Source organism: Notothenia rossii (genome assembly GCF_949606895.1).
Source record: "Notothenia rossii genome assembly, chromosome: 6".
Taxonomy (NCBI): domain Eukaryota; kingdom Metazoa; phylum Chordata; class Actinopteri; order Perciformes; family Nototheniidae; genus Notothenia; species Notothenia rossii.
The window spans coordinates 47,136,923-47,152,592 of NC_136909.1; the positions used below are offsets into that span (position 1 = coordinate 47,136,923).

General features: G+C 43.1%; 1 long non-coding RNA gene across 1 annotated transcript in view; it reads left to right on the forward strand.

The window, feature by feature from the left end:
* The first annotated feature begins 453 nt into the window (after positions 1 to 453).
* The window catches only part of LOC307043618, a 51,415-nt gene continuing 36,198 nt past the window's right edge, over positions 454 to 15,670 (forward strand). Inside the window, exon 1 of the long non-coding RNA XR_013809416.1 lies at positions 454 to 682. This is a non-coding gene — a long non-coding RNA (uncharacterized lncRNA). The remainder of the gene's footprint in view (positions 683 to 15,670) is intronic.

Genomic DNA, 15,670 nt, shown 5'->3' on the forward strand with positions numbered 1-15,670 from the left:
TCTGTAAAATAACTAAAGGTATTACATACATATAGTGGAGTAAAAGTACACCATTTACCTCTGAACTGTAGTGGAGTAGAAGTAGCCTACACAGTAGCTTCAAAGTCAAGTAAAGTACAAATATCTCAAAATTGTACTCAAGTACAATACTTGAATAAGTGTACTTAGTAACTGAAATCAGATATGACTTTAAGTCATGTGATCATTCCTTAGTATTTAAAGACCCTGTGAAGTGTGCACCTGTGCATGATCTGTTATGCTAATACGTATAGTAATGACCAAAATTGTCCATTGGAACCCATATCAAAAGATGTTGGAATAGCAACGAATTTGACGAGTTTTGAATTTTCCGGGGAAATCTGCAGTCGACCTTCGCCTTCGTGGGCGTGGCTTGCGATCAACTGCGTGACGTCACGAGATGGACGCCGCCGCACTGTTTACATTCACCACCGTTCATTTTTTCTCTTTTTCAAAGTTGAATTTCTCAACGTTTTTGAGCTAGTATTTTCCTGGAAAGTGTGTCGGAGTCGACTGGAAGTGATTGCCAATCGAGAAAACCTGACAATGGAGGCGACAGTGAAGAAAGAGGGATGAAAAACACAGGGGAAACGATGCATTGCCGCTGGCTGTAGTAATGTCAAGTCTGCCGAAGTGGCGATGTTTCTGTTCCCAAAAGATGAAGGTGAGCCTGGCTGGTGTCATTGTTTCGTAGATTCTTTGATTGATCATGATAAATAAAGGCCACTGGTCGATTCGAGAGAGAGAGAAAGAGAGACTGAGAGAGTTACAGGGTTGTTGTTAGCATCTGGTGCTAGCTCGGAGCTAACGGAGATTAGCTGTTTCAACAATAAGGAGAGGGAGAGTGCTCTCCTGTGGGACTGAGAGAGATAACGTCAGCTCAGGGAGGTAAACTGTAGCCTAAGTTATCTCAGTGGGTTTGGTCATCTATGTAAACAAATATTTCCATCTATGTAATATTAGTTGTATAAAATAGGTTAAGAAATCCTTCCAATGTTTTTTGATTATTGAAATATATGTTTCATATGAGTGTTGAGAGCTGTATCCATAAATCTCTTAATGTTGCCCTCAAAGTGCACCAGATTGATCACTTTCCTCATCTATCCTGTCCGAAAAGCTGTCCAAATCAATCATTTCTCTCACACTAGTATCACTTTCCAGAGTCTCCGCCATGTTTACAATCGCAACTGGGTACATCTTGTGACGTCACAGCCACTATCGTCTGCAACTTCCGTTAGGCTCAGACGGCAAAATTAATAATTCATTAATTCATTAATTATTAAAAATTATTTTAGCCATGAACAGGCACAATGATATGTAAGGAATGAAACTGCCATTTCATTTTGGTGCAAAAATATGCACTTCACTGGGCCTTTAATCCTTCAACTTGGCTTCAGGAAATGCAAGGACTTCACAGTTTTGGCAACAACTTTTGGAGAAAGCAAACCAGAGGCTTAAACAGGGACAGGGAGGTGCATCTTCATCTTATTCTTATTCAAAAGAAGACCTCAACCTAAAGTATTCTTTAATGTTTAAATAAAGCCTTATTAGTTTGTCTGTCTGTGTCTCCTATTAATATCTAATAATACAAATAATACATTTCAATAACGTGCTTTAATCACCAGGTGTCCCTTTCTATCAGCTGTGCACCGTTATGGTGTAAATAATACCAATATACCAATTGGCAGTAGCGGCGCCAGAGTATGGCTGGGGTAGGCTATAGCCATACCTAGAAATGGCTTAGCCCTACCTTAGCCCGACCATGAAAAATGATGTTAAAGTAAGCATGTTGAGAACACGGATTGCAAAAATCTATCGGTCGTGTCCCCAAACACAAACTGATCCTGAAGTGCACGTTACTGACGCAATATGGTTGAGACCATTCGGGCTTATGCTAAAGGGGTGTAAGGAATAGTCTAAGTAGTGGGGGAGTTTTATACACTAAAGGTCTGATCAAAATGCCTCCGAATCCAATTTGAATAGGCCTACAGCCAATCAGAGCAACGAAACGTTGGGTCTGCTGCGTCATGCATTACTAATACGTCACGTTCACAGTGAAAAGTCCCCCAACTCGCGCCGAGTAAATTGCAGACAGACAGCAGAACTTCTAGGATTAACTTTATATTTCGGATGGATAGATTTGTTCTTAAACGCCCTCGCATTGAGGTACAACGAGCCGAACAGGCGCTTTAATGCGACCCTACAAGGATGCCTTTACGGATTTACAGACTCATATGCATTTCCCTGACTCTGCCTGTGACCTCTGCTGGCTGCGAATGCAGCTTCTCCTGTCTCCGTCGCATCAAGAATTATCTAAGAAACAGTAGTGGTGATGCAAGGAACAGCAACCTGGGCCTGCTGGCTATCAATAAGCAGAGGAGTAACGGTACGTCTACACTACAGGCATCAAAAAATGCTTTCAACGCTTCGCCCATTCACTTGAATGGGGTGACGTAGAAGATTTTGAATCTTCGCCGAACTGCATTGTGGGGAGCATGGCATGGCTTTGCAAGCATCACGAGCATCTATCGGCATCAAAAGTTGAACAATGTTCAACTTTTGAGGCTCGATGCTTGGCATCAGCCAATCAAATTCCGTTTATGCAAATCCCGCCAGTGCAAGCTCAGCCAATCCAACCGCGTGCAAGCTGGGAGAGCCAGACCGCAGTTCATTTCCTCATATTCCAAACGAGATATTACGGTAGCAAATCACCCGGTTCTTTACGACCGGAACTATTTACCGGGATACAAACCGGAGGAACCAGGCATGGAGGGAGGTGGCAGAGACAGTGGGTGAAACTGATAGTTTTTTCGCCTGTTTGGAGAGTTTATATCCAGTTTACTTCGTTTTAACATTGCTATTGCTCTGTATGTCGGGGGCGGGAGATTCATGTGATTGGTTGCTCGCAAAAAATCGCCAAGCTTCAGACACGCCCAGCTTCAAGATTTTTTCATGCCTGTAGTGTAGATGGGCCGTAAGGAACTGGATGTCCAGCGTGTCATTGACATTTTTGCTTCCAACCACAACAACCGGTGGATCGCTTTGAGAACGTCAAAAGTGAGTTTTGAATATATTTTGTAATAATGGGTCATTTGAAAAAGTGTTTTGAATGACAATAGAGCATACTTGTCAAGCCTCCCGATTTTCGCGGGAGACTCCCGATTTCATTGCCCTCTCCCGGTTTCCTCCCGGGGTCATATTTCTCCCACATTTCTCCCGATTTCTGACAAAATCAGATTTACTCAGGACTGTTTCCACTCGGACTTTAATACAGCTACACCATTGTTTGGTTTCCATGGTAACACGTCTCTTTAGTAGCGCGCGCAACTGAAAGTCTGAGAGGGTGAGGCAGATAGTCACAGAAATCATAACAAAAATCGACAACTACTCAACTCTCTGTTCACTCCTTTCCTGCCCATGCTCCATCAAGGATGGTGCTACAGGCCGCAAGGAATTGCACTTAGAACTACAATATAAGCATGTTAATGTTAATCTAACAGCTCCGGCGATCCACTAGCACCCCCCCCCCCTCCATTTTGCATTTTGAAATGCTCCCGATTTCTGAGGTCTCAAGGTTGGCAAGTATGCAATAGAGACACAGGCCACCTGTTGTGTGCTGTGTCTGTCTCTCTCTGTTTACCTGTGTCTGTGTCTCTCTCTCTCTCCCTCTCTCTCTGTCTCTCCCTCACTCTCCCTCTCTCTCTCTCTCCCTCTCCGTGTCAATTCTATATGCCAACTTTTCTTGTTTCTGCCGCTGCGTAGCATGTTGTAACAATGTGGAATTAGCAGAATAGGCTATTGTATTGTTTAACTCACACCTGTTGCTCTGGATGTAATTTAGCTGATAAAAGGAGACTAATAAAAGCTAATAAAAGCCTCACGTCTGGCATTTCACTGTCAAGGGGGGCGATATAGCGTGTATGTAATTGCATTAAAAATACTGACTTGAGCCCCACCACTGTATGGGTTAGCCCTACCATAGACTAACAAACAAAAATACTCTGGCGCCGCCACTGCAAATTGGATCAAATATAAAAGTCAGCCGAATTAGTATTGATATTGCGAGGAGACATATTGTGTGAAGAGAAATTTAAGATTTTGTTTAATTGCTGATATATTTATGATCCACGTCACACATTCAGTTTCGGCTGCAGTTGTTCCTGTTTGTCTAGAAGTCTTCTCAGCAGGGCTCTATAAACAGTGTTGGGCAAGTTACTTCCAAAATGTAATATATTACATATTACTCATTACTCTCTTTTGAAAGTAATAAGTTACATTACAATATTACTGTCTCTGAAATGTAATGAGTTACACTACTTTAGTTACTTTTTAGTTACTTTCACCAAAATAACCGCAAAAGAATAGCTAGGTATTTTAAATGCTAAAATGTAGTTTAGTGCAGCTCATTATGCATCCAGTGAAGGGCGATGTGGTAGCATAACAACTGTGTAGGCCCTTAAGGCTACTAACAAATTGTATTACAGGGCTTCGTTGAATACTCGATTCTGATTGTAAATTCTTAACATGTGACATGTTGTTAATACAGCAGTACAGACCGCTGTCAAGGACTATAATGAAGGTTAACATATTGTAAATCAAGGCAAATATTATTTAAACCATGCTCATGGTTTGAAATGGCAAACATTGAAAGGCAAAAGTATTATTAAAACCATGTAGCCTACTACATCATCACCTTGGTCCCATCATATACGATGGGAAGAGAATATTTACTGTGCTTGAAAACTGGTATCACATCATTATGTGAGGTTGACTTTGTGACCTGGAGAACATTTCAGCTGCAACATCAGCTCGTTGATAATAAGCTTGGGATATGAGATATTTTTGTAGCCATTCGTGGTGAAGGCATCTGTGCTATTGTCATACTTGCCAACCTTTAGACCTCAGAAATCGGGAGCATTTCAAAATGCAAAATTGGAGGGGGGGGGGGGGGGGGGGGGGCGGTGCTAGTGGATCGCCGGAGCTGTTAGATTAACATTAACATGCTTATTGTAGTTGTAAGTGCACTGCCTTGCGGCCTGTAGCACCATCCTTGATGGAGCATATGTGTGGGTTGGACCTGTATTTTACAGGAAAGGAGTGAGCAGAGAGTAGAGCAGTTGTTGATTCTTGTTCTGTTTTCTGTGAATATCTGCCTCACCCTCTCAGACTTTGAGTTGCGCGCGCTACTAAAGAGACGTGTTACCATGGAAACCAAACAATGGTGTAGCTGTATTAAAGTCGGAGTGGAAACAGTCGCGTTTAAATCAGATTTTGTCAGAAATCGGGAGAAATGCGGGAGAAATATGACCCCGGGAGGAAACCGGGAGAGGGCAATGAAATCGGGAGTCTCCCGCGAAAATCGGGAGGGTTGACAAGTATGGCTATTGTATGCATTATTTTTGACCCAACATTTCTACAGGCATGTCAGAATATGGTACTATTTTCACATGAATATTCTAGCCATTGTCTATTTTTATACCACAAGCTGCAAAATGACCGCCTTACCCCACTGTACAGGCGGGTAGTTGTTTAGATATACCTGGCACCTGCGGGCCGCAGAGGGGCGGCGTAGTTTCGGGCGACGAAGACTGCTGCTCCGGGGCTGGTGAGTCAGGCGGGAGTAAGCTAGTGTCCACAACGGAGGGTAACGTGATGTCCGCATCTGACTTGTTGCTACTGTCTGCAGTAGATGCAGTGTTGCTGGCGTTTAGTGATGGTTGCTTTAACCATTTTCGTATAAATGATTATCCACAGATCAGATGTGTGTCACTGCTGTGGAAGCACTTTGGAAATGATGCACGCGCAGCGGAGCAGGTCACGCGCACCTGACACAATTTGTTGTTTGTATTTTTCGCTACGTTCTCTTTTTTGAATGGTTGCATAACGTTCAACTTCTCCGAAGATCTCGACGCGAAGCCTGAAGGGTAAACACCAGGTTTACTAATCGACCCGCACAATTTGTCCGGTGTCGGAATGTCTCGCTATGTTAATACATTTCTTAAAAAACAAAACACCATTTAATTTCGGGTTAAAATGTGTTGTAACTGCGTTACTGAGCATTGTAACGGGTAATATATTACCCACATTTCATTAGTAATGCGTTACATTACTTCGTTACAGCAAAAAGTAATATATTACTGTAACTCCGTTACTTTTGTAACGCGTTACACCCAACACTGTCTATAAATAGCGAACTACGGCAGATATGTAATATTTAATGCAGCCGAACCGTGTATTACAATGTCGTTATGTGATGACCTCCAAAGAGAAAAGCAAAAGCAAGCAAACTCGGAATAAAGCATTATTTTATTTAAAAAAAATGTATTCGGCTTAGCTAAAATGTCCGTGCGGAACAATACCCCAACCCATAGATCCGTGGGTGAATAATGTCAATCACCACATTACAAACATCCCTTCACATTTACATTTTAATTTACATTAAAGTATTTCGTGAGGCCTTTTAAAATGTTTTTAAATATAATAATAATAATAATAATAATAATAATACATAATATTTATATAGCGCCTTTCACGAAACCCAAGGTCGCTTTACAAGTCGGGTAGGGGGGGGAGTAGGGGAAAAGAGGCAGACAGGTTAGGGGGGGGGGGGCAAGCAAGTAGCGGAAAAATAAACCTATCAAACTAACTATGGGGAAAGCCTTGGTGAAAAGGTGCGTTTTGAGGGCTTTTTTGAACGTGTCCAAGGTTGGGGCGCTGCGGATTTCGGGGGGGAGAGAGTTCCAGAGGGTGGGGGATGCTACACTGAAAGCTCTGTCACCAAAAGTCCGCAACCTGGTGCGGGGGGTAGAGAGGAGATCCTGTCCAGACGATCGTAGCTTCCGGGATGGAGTGTGGTGGCGGAGAAGGTCAGACAGGTATTGGGGGGCGAGGGCATGGAGGGATTTGTAGGTCAGAAGAAGGAGTTTATACGTGATACGGTGCTTGACTGGGAGCCAGTGGAGGTGGATGAGGGTGGGGGTGATGTGCTGCCAGGGCTTGGTGTGAGTGAGCTCCCTGGCAGCCGAGTTCTGCACATACTGGAGCCTGTCCAGGGCTTTACTGGGAACCCCGAACAGGATTCCGTTGCAGTAGTCCAACCGGAGAGTCCAACCATTCGGAGACGAATGCATGGATTAGGGTCTCGGCCACGGAATCGGAGAGTGATGGTCGTAGACGGGAGATGTTCCTGAGGTGATAGAAGGCAGACTTGGTGACGGATTTGATATGTGACTGAAATGAGAGAGTTGAGTCAAAGATGACACCCAGGTTACGGACTTCGGGAGACGGGGAGATGGAACAGCCGTCAATGTGGAGGAGGAGATCCCCAACCTTCCGGAGCAGTGCCTTGGGGGCCACAACCATGAGCTCAGTCTTCTTACTGTTGAGTTGGAGTAGATTTGCTGTCATCCAGGTTTTTATGGCATGGAGACAATTGACCAGAGACTGAATATAATAAATAATACATAATAATAAATATAATTAGGGTTGTAGTTGAAGAGTTTGTGCCTGGCAACGCAATCGCACAACGGCACGTCCATTAATTCCACAACCACACACATGGATTAACATTGATTTAATACATTAATATAGCCTTTGTTTCTGCTAAAAGAGGTGTCGACCAGCTGGGGCAACAAGAAAATCGGCGAAATCGAGTGGGACTATTAAAAAATAAATAATTATTATATTAATATTGACAATAACAACCAACTGTCGGGGAGCCTTCTCATGGCGTCTATTATCAACGCTATGGGAGGTCTATGAAGTTCTATGGGACGCCCTGCCCGTTGAAAACTGACTCTCAAGGGGTACCCTGTCCGTAATAGAGTGACGGGGAGGGGCCCTGATTGACCATCAACATGTGACGGGTTGGGAGTGAGAACGTGTTGTACAATGAATCTGAACAATCTGTACGTCAAGAAAATCACAAAACATTTCATGACTCCTTCATTTAGAAGGCTCTGCCTCTGCCATCTTCCTGTCGGAACTATCTGAGCTACTCACCTCAATCTGCTCCATGTCCCCATCTACGCTCCTTCTTGGAGACTTTAACATTCATGTGGACTCACCCTGTTGCACATTTGCCTCTGACTTCCTGGCACTTCTGGACTGCTTCAATTTTGAACAGCATGTCCATGATCCCAACCATGGCAAAGGCCTCACCCTGGATTTGGTATGTACCACGTGCACAACTGCATCCCACCTGCAGTGCCTCAACCTGGCTGTCTCCGACCATCATGCCATCCTGTTCACTGTGCCTATCGCCCTCCCCAGACAGCTTGTACTGCGGACAATTACCTACAGGAGCTTAAAATCAGTGAGAGCACCAGCCATAACCAGCCTCATAGCTAGCCACCTGGCCTCCGATCCCCCTGACACCTCGGTTGACGGACTGGTAGCCCAGTATAACACTGCCCTCTCCATGAGTCTCGACTCACTTGCCCCCCTCATTACTCGCACTGTCTCCTTCACCCACTCAGCCCCCTGGTTCACCACCAGTCTCCGTGCCATGAAAGCCTCTGGCTGCCAACTGGAGTGGCTCCACAAAAAATCTGGCCTCACAGTCCATCTGGAGGCTTACAGAGAGCATGTCAGATCATACAAGGAAGCTCTCTCAAAAGCTAAGGCACACTACTACTCCTCACTCATCGGTAACCAGCAACACCACCCCTGTATGCTCTTCTCCACCATAAACCGCCTACTCCGCCCAATTGACCCCCCCAACCCAGCAGACGCCCCCGAGCTTTGCACCAGGTTCCTTGACTTCTTTGAGGACAAAGTCAACTCCATCCACCAGGAACTCCAGGCCTCTGCCCCATCGCATCCACATGCCACACCACCTCCAGTCACTATTCGCTCAACTCAACACCTGCCTCAATGTTCTCTCTCCTCCTTTGCACCAGTGGATGCCACACAGGTTACCAAACTTGTCTCAAAAGCTAAGGCTACAACCTGCTCCCTCGACCCCATGCCCTCTGCCCTGGTCAAAACTTGCCTACCCATCCTCTGCTCCACCATTGTTAAAATGATCAACTCCTCCTTGGAATCAGGCAAGGTTCCCGCCGTCCTCAAGATAGCAGCTGTCACCCCCATCATCAAAAAACCTGGTCTCGACCCCGAGGACCCCAGCAAGTTCCGATCGATCCCCAACCTTCCTTTGCTTAGCAAGATCATGGAAAGAGCAGTTGCTGCCCAACTCCACCTTATATGTCTGACCATGAGCCCTATGAACCCTTCCAATCAGGCTTCAGATCCAACCACAGCACAGAGGCGGCCCTTATTAAAATAACCAATGACCTCCTCATAGCCGCCGATTCAGGCCTCATCAGCATCCTTATCCTCCTGGACATCTCCGCCGCATTCGACACAGTCTCCCACATTATCCTACTCAACCGCCTATCCGTCTACCTTGGCCTCTCTGGTACAGCCCTCTCCTGGTTCCATTCCTACCTCTCCAACAGGCAACAGTTTGTGACCATCGGAAAATCCAGCTCTCCCCCAGCCCCTGTCAACCAAGGTGTGCCGCAAGGTTCGGTGCTCGGCCCCCTTCTATTCAACATCTACATGCTCCCCCTCGGTGAAATAATTCGCCAACATGGTCTCAACTTCCACTCCTATGCCGACGACACCCAACTCTACATCAGTACCAATCCATCATCCCAGCTACCCCCACTGTCACTTGTCAACTGCCTCCGCGACATCCAAGCCTGGATGTCAAAAAATCGACTTAAACTCAAATATAACAAAACAGAGCTCATGGTTGTGGCCCCAAAAACACTGCTCCGGAAGGTTGGAGATCTGCTCCTCACCATCGATGGCGGCTCCATCCACCCTTCCCCCGAGGTTCGCAGCCTGGGCGTCACTCTGGATTCTAGCCTCACCTTTAAGTCCCACATCAGGTCAACTGTCAAAACTGCATTTTTTCACCTACGAAACATCTCCAGGCTCCGGCCCTCTCTCCCCAACCCCATTGCAGAAACATTCATTCATACCTTCATCTCCTCTCGTCTGGACTACTGCAAAGGAGTTCTGTTCGGGGTCACCAGCAAAGCCCTGGACAGGCTCCAGTACGTCCAGAACTCTGCAGCCAGGCTCCTCACCCGCACTAAGCTCTGACAACACATCACCCCTACCCTCATCCACCTTCACTGGCTCCCGGTCAAGTCACGCATCCAGTACAAACTCCTCCTGCTAACTTACAAATCTCAACACTCCCTAGCCCCTCCAACCATCTCTGACCTCCTTCAGCCCTACACCCCCTCTCGTCACCTGCGGTCCTCCGACAAAGGGCTGCTCTCCATCCAGCGCTCCAAGCTGAACATATTTGGCAACAGAGCCTTCAGTGTTGCAGCCCCCACCCTCTGGAATTCTCTCCCCTCTGCAATCAGGAATGCAGACTCTCTGGACACCTTCAAAAAACACCTCAAACACCATCTGTTCACTCAGGCCTTTGGCCTCAACTAATATACAGTACTCAGCAACCTGTTCCTGTTTTGTTTTCTTCAGCCTATTTATCTGTATGATTATTATTACTTTTTGTTTTGTTTTTTTACTTCCCATTGTAAAGCGTCCTTGGGTTTCGTGAAAGGCGCTATATAAATTGAAATTATTATTATTATTATTATTATTATTATTATTATTATTTAGACACAGTATTAGACACACTTATTGCTGAATTTGTTTTAATAAGTGCTGATTTTATTTGTTATAGTTTGACTCAAGTTTATTATATATTTTATTTTTCATAGGTTTGGTAATAATTTATTTCTAACAGCTATTAAAGTATTGTACTCACTCAATTAATCAGAAACATGGCAAAATCAATACAGCAGGAAAAACGAGTGGTCTGACATGCTCTTGCCTGACAACATTTCCAGTTTTTTATGGACTACACTTACAAAATGGAACACATTGAGGGTTGTTAACAATGAGGGATGGTCCACAACAACCCAATAGGGCAGCCGAGCCGGTGCTAGTGGTTCAATCTGGCAAACTGTTGGAGAACCACCACGCTGATATTCCCAATTTACACAATGCCTAAGGGTGTGACGAGGTCATTTGAGTATTTCTGAGTATGATGTGTTTACTGGAAATTATGTCCCGTATTTTGTAGTTATTGTGGACGGTTACTTTTTCATTTTCACTATTTTAATTTAATGTTCGCCACTCAGCATTAACAACATTTTTCTTCCAAATGTAAGCCTTTAACATGCATATCTTGCCTAGTGTTGCTTTACAAACACCTGTCTAGACAGTTAGACTCACAAACAGAGTGACTTCAGACTGAGTAAGACTGCTGGAGTAAAGCCCAGAATCCAATGATCCAGACAAAGACTGATCGCGACAAAGCCAGCCATTGGTATTCCAACCAGGTATCCACTCTTAGTGTGAAAACTGGACAAGTGCCCATACTGTAGGAAACAAAGGCTCCTCCACACAGGCTCCTGGACATCGCTCTCCCTCGTGCCCTCCTCTGCTGTCGCCTGTTCAGCTAACTGAACAACAACCTTCTCCTTCCATCACACCAGGGCTCAGACGTTACTCTGAAAACACCAGCATTCACTCACCAGTGTTTGCACTGAAGAGCAATGGGAAGGCAACAACAGATCCCAAAAGGCTTCTGAAAGTACAATCAGGGATTAATGTTCTGAAGAGTTAAAGTAAAAAAAAATGTTTAAAAGTTTCTTAGCTGTGTGTTACTCAAACTACATTAAGTGTATTCGCCCTCTTCACCTAAACATGTGCCTTCAGGGGTCCAATCAGACGAACTACAAAATGTTTTCTTTTCTTCTAAGTAACAATGTGATAATATTGGTTTTATCTTTTCAATGTCTTGAGAAATTCTGAAATTGCCTTCTGCCCCAATACAATGTAGGTTATGCATATGCCATTGCAGGAGGCAGCCTCTATAAAAAGGTGTTGCCAGAGTGTTTAAGAAAAGCGCTTGTGATGTGATTATAGATTTGTGGAGAAGCCTTTTTTTTGCCTTTGTCTGTCAAACCTGAGTTTCATGTCAGACAGACAGTATCATAACAAAGACTGACGAGATCCAACAAAGAGGTCTGCCTCAAAGATGTACTTAAGACCAATTATGTTTGCTATTCATCTTAATGACCTCCCTATTGTTTGGTCTAACTCAGTGGTTCCCAAACTTTCTCAGTCGGGACCCCCTTGGGTAATTGGAAATATTTTCGGGACCCCCCAACCAGGTTCCCATCTATATTGGTAGGATTCATTTTATATTGTTGTAAAAAGATTACATTTTCTCTGCTAATAATAATGAGATACAAAGATCCAACTATAGTTGTATATTTTATTATGGATTACACATGAACAAAAGTGCTTGTAATAGATACTGTGAATTCATTTGGCCTAATTAAAACTAGCAGGCCTTCTTCCCAGAGTAGTAGATTACATTTTCTCTGCTAATAATAATGAGATACAAAGATCCAACTATAGTTGTATATTTTATTATGGATTACACATGAACAAAAGTGCTTGTAATAGATACTGTGAATTCATTTGGCCTAATTAAAACTAGCAGGCCTTCTTCCCAGAGTAGTAGATTTTTAAATTAAAATGTCTTTAAGGAAAATATATTAATGAACTACTATTTCTACTGCAGGTTGCAAACGATCACATCACTTTACCATTCCTATTCCACACATAGCCTATCAATGACTTGTGTGTGCTTGCTTTCCCTTGCAGATCTTTTCAAACCGGGGCAGTTGTTTTGAGACTGCCACTCTCAGTTCATTCTCAATGTTCAGCTTTGATCTGTATCTCGTTTTGATGGCAGCAAGAAAAGCCTATCTCACACAAGTAGGATGTTGCAAAAGGCAGCATTATGCCCACAGCTCTCTGACCAATGAGATATTTTCGAGCAGTGTTTGTTTACAATTGAATAATAATATTAATAATAATAATAATAATAATAATAATAATACATTTGATTTATATAGCACACTTTAAAAACAACGTCATCTCAAGGTGCTTCACAAAGCTAAAAGGAGAAAATAATAAAATAAAAAAATCTTCCCGCGCCCCCCCTGCAGTACCTCCGCGACCCACCAGGGGTCGCGCCCCACAGTTTGAAAACCACTGGTCTAACTGCTTTGTTCATCTATATGCAGATGATGCAATGATATAAACTGGTTATCAACTCAGTAATTCAAGTCAGTCTGGCTACGAGCGTGTTCACATGAAAAGGGACGGGGTTTGCAGCATTTGACCAATGACAAACATGAACAAATTCGCTTTCAGCACTTTCAACACTTTCACCACTCCAACGTGGCAACATACGGCTCAAGAAATTGAGAGAGATAAGGGATAAAATGAGATGATATGAATGAACAGGGCAACATGTCGGAGTCGTGTATGCACTGCTCTGAGTTATTTCGCTCCGGTATTAAGATATTAAAGTGAGCCTGCTTTCTGCAAATGTGTTTATAATCAGATTGTTTCCTATTCATTTACAAATTATTGCCAGCTGTCCTGCATTTTAAAATGATTGCCTTAACGTTCTTTGTGGTGTATTCATTTACGATGAGTTGATTGGTCAGCAGGCGAATCTTTAATATGAGGCCTTCATTCGGAACTTTTAATATCGATGAACAGCTGCAATCTGTAGAGCTTTACTTCTTTACTCCCAAATTATTTTGAAAACAAGCTTTATTGTTTAAGACTCAAGCAGACTAAAATCATCTCCCTTTTGAATTCCATCTTTGGCATAATTAATAATAAGACTAATTGTACATGTTTTAAGTTAGTTAAATGGCAATCGGTCCTAGGCTACTTTGTGGCTATTTAACAGTTGTATCTATTTACAATTTGTTTTTGTTATGTCTCAATGTCTAATTGTGTGTCGTTGTTTTCTGTTGACATTTAAATGCTTTGCTTTGATTGTTTGTATTGTGTAGGAACATATCATTCTAGTATGCTTCCTCTTGAAGTGGCTTTCAAGATAATATCTATAAACAGATTATACATTCACTATACACCAGGGGTGCCCACACTTTTTTGGCTGGTGAGCTACTTTTGAAATGACCAGCTAACCGAGGTCTACCAACCAAAAATAAAATCCCAAATTGCAAGGGTTGCTGAATAACACGTTTTATTTTTACATGGGATAACTACAATAGGGCTGCAACAAACGACTAATTTGATTATCGATTAATCTATAGATTAATGAAACGATTAATCGACTATTCGGACTACTGCTGTGTGCCTTGCACAATTTCTCAAACGCTCTTATTTAGCCATCAACTTTTAGATTTAGTTTGAGGTTGTTTTAGGCATGTGGAAACTAACAATGAAGACAATAAAGATGAATACTTGATTCAAAAATACATATATTATTAAATTAACTTAACAAATTGTGAACAAAATTAACATTGCTTTTTATTGGAATTAAATAAATAATATTTCACATCAAAAGAAACAACAATGTTTTAACAAATCTTATTAAATAATCTGATGACAGAACTGGAAACAGAATAGCTGAAACTTTAACAAAATAAATAACTCAGTTACCTCTAATCATTAACCCATGTTTGTATAATGTAGTTAACCCCGTGTGTTGCTGCTTAGCATACATAACACCTGACGTGGAAACGTTACTCGTGGATGGGGCTACAGAGCTACTAGAAAAGACAGTCGAAACCCGGTGCATTCCTCAGTCTGAATGTGGTTGCACTTTTGCTAAATGTTTAGACAAATTGCTCATGTTACCGCCCTTACATGCTAAAACACTTTGGTGACGAGCATTGTCCACCTCAAGACGGGTAACATGTAACCACACCTTGGAGCGCTTCTCTCCACCATCTCCTCCGTGTGTTGCTGCATGTAGCAGATGCCGTGTGTGCGCAAACTGCCCTCCCGCTCCCTTGCAAACAGACGGGGGAGAGAGAGATTCTCTTCTGGATTGGAAAGATAGAAAATACACGACCATAGACGCATTTGTTTGTCTTTTTGCATGTTAGAGAAACGAGTTGGCGACACTAAGACTAAGAGATAATGTTTGTGTACGCAATAATACATGACCTTTCTCAACTCGCTACTCGGAGGGAAGTCGCTGTCATATGCCTTGTGTACACTCCGATAATGCCTCTTCCACGTTACCTTTCTTTGGCAGAGCGACGCTTGCTTTACAAATAAGGCAAATAACCTTTGAATGTGACATCACAAAAAAAAAGATTCTCCCTCCCATTCTGTGTGGAAGTGGTATGTCTTTAGCTTTTTGCTCGTTCCCGCACTCATTTTGTTGTTTGTCTCTCCCGGCACTTGACTGATTTTGTATCGCTTTGCATTCTGGGTTAACAGACTGGAAAGCAATAGGTCTCTTTTTCTGTCAATCAAGTCAACTCCTGAATTAAGTGGCAGGGAGGCCAAGGGAGGAGGGATCAAAACCTGTTTTGTCTATTTTAACGGAGCTGGATTTTTTTAAATTTATGAATGACTCGCGATCTACCAGCATTGCCGACCGCGGTCGACGTACTGGGCACCTCTGCTATACACTATACATTCCGCCACTGCGTCAGGCCGTTGTGTCGTTGGGCAAGACACTTTACCCGCATTTGCTCCTGTGGGTAATGTCAACAGTAATGACATTTACATGTCTAATATGTGTAATATGTCATTGTAAAGCGCTTTGAGC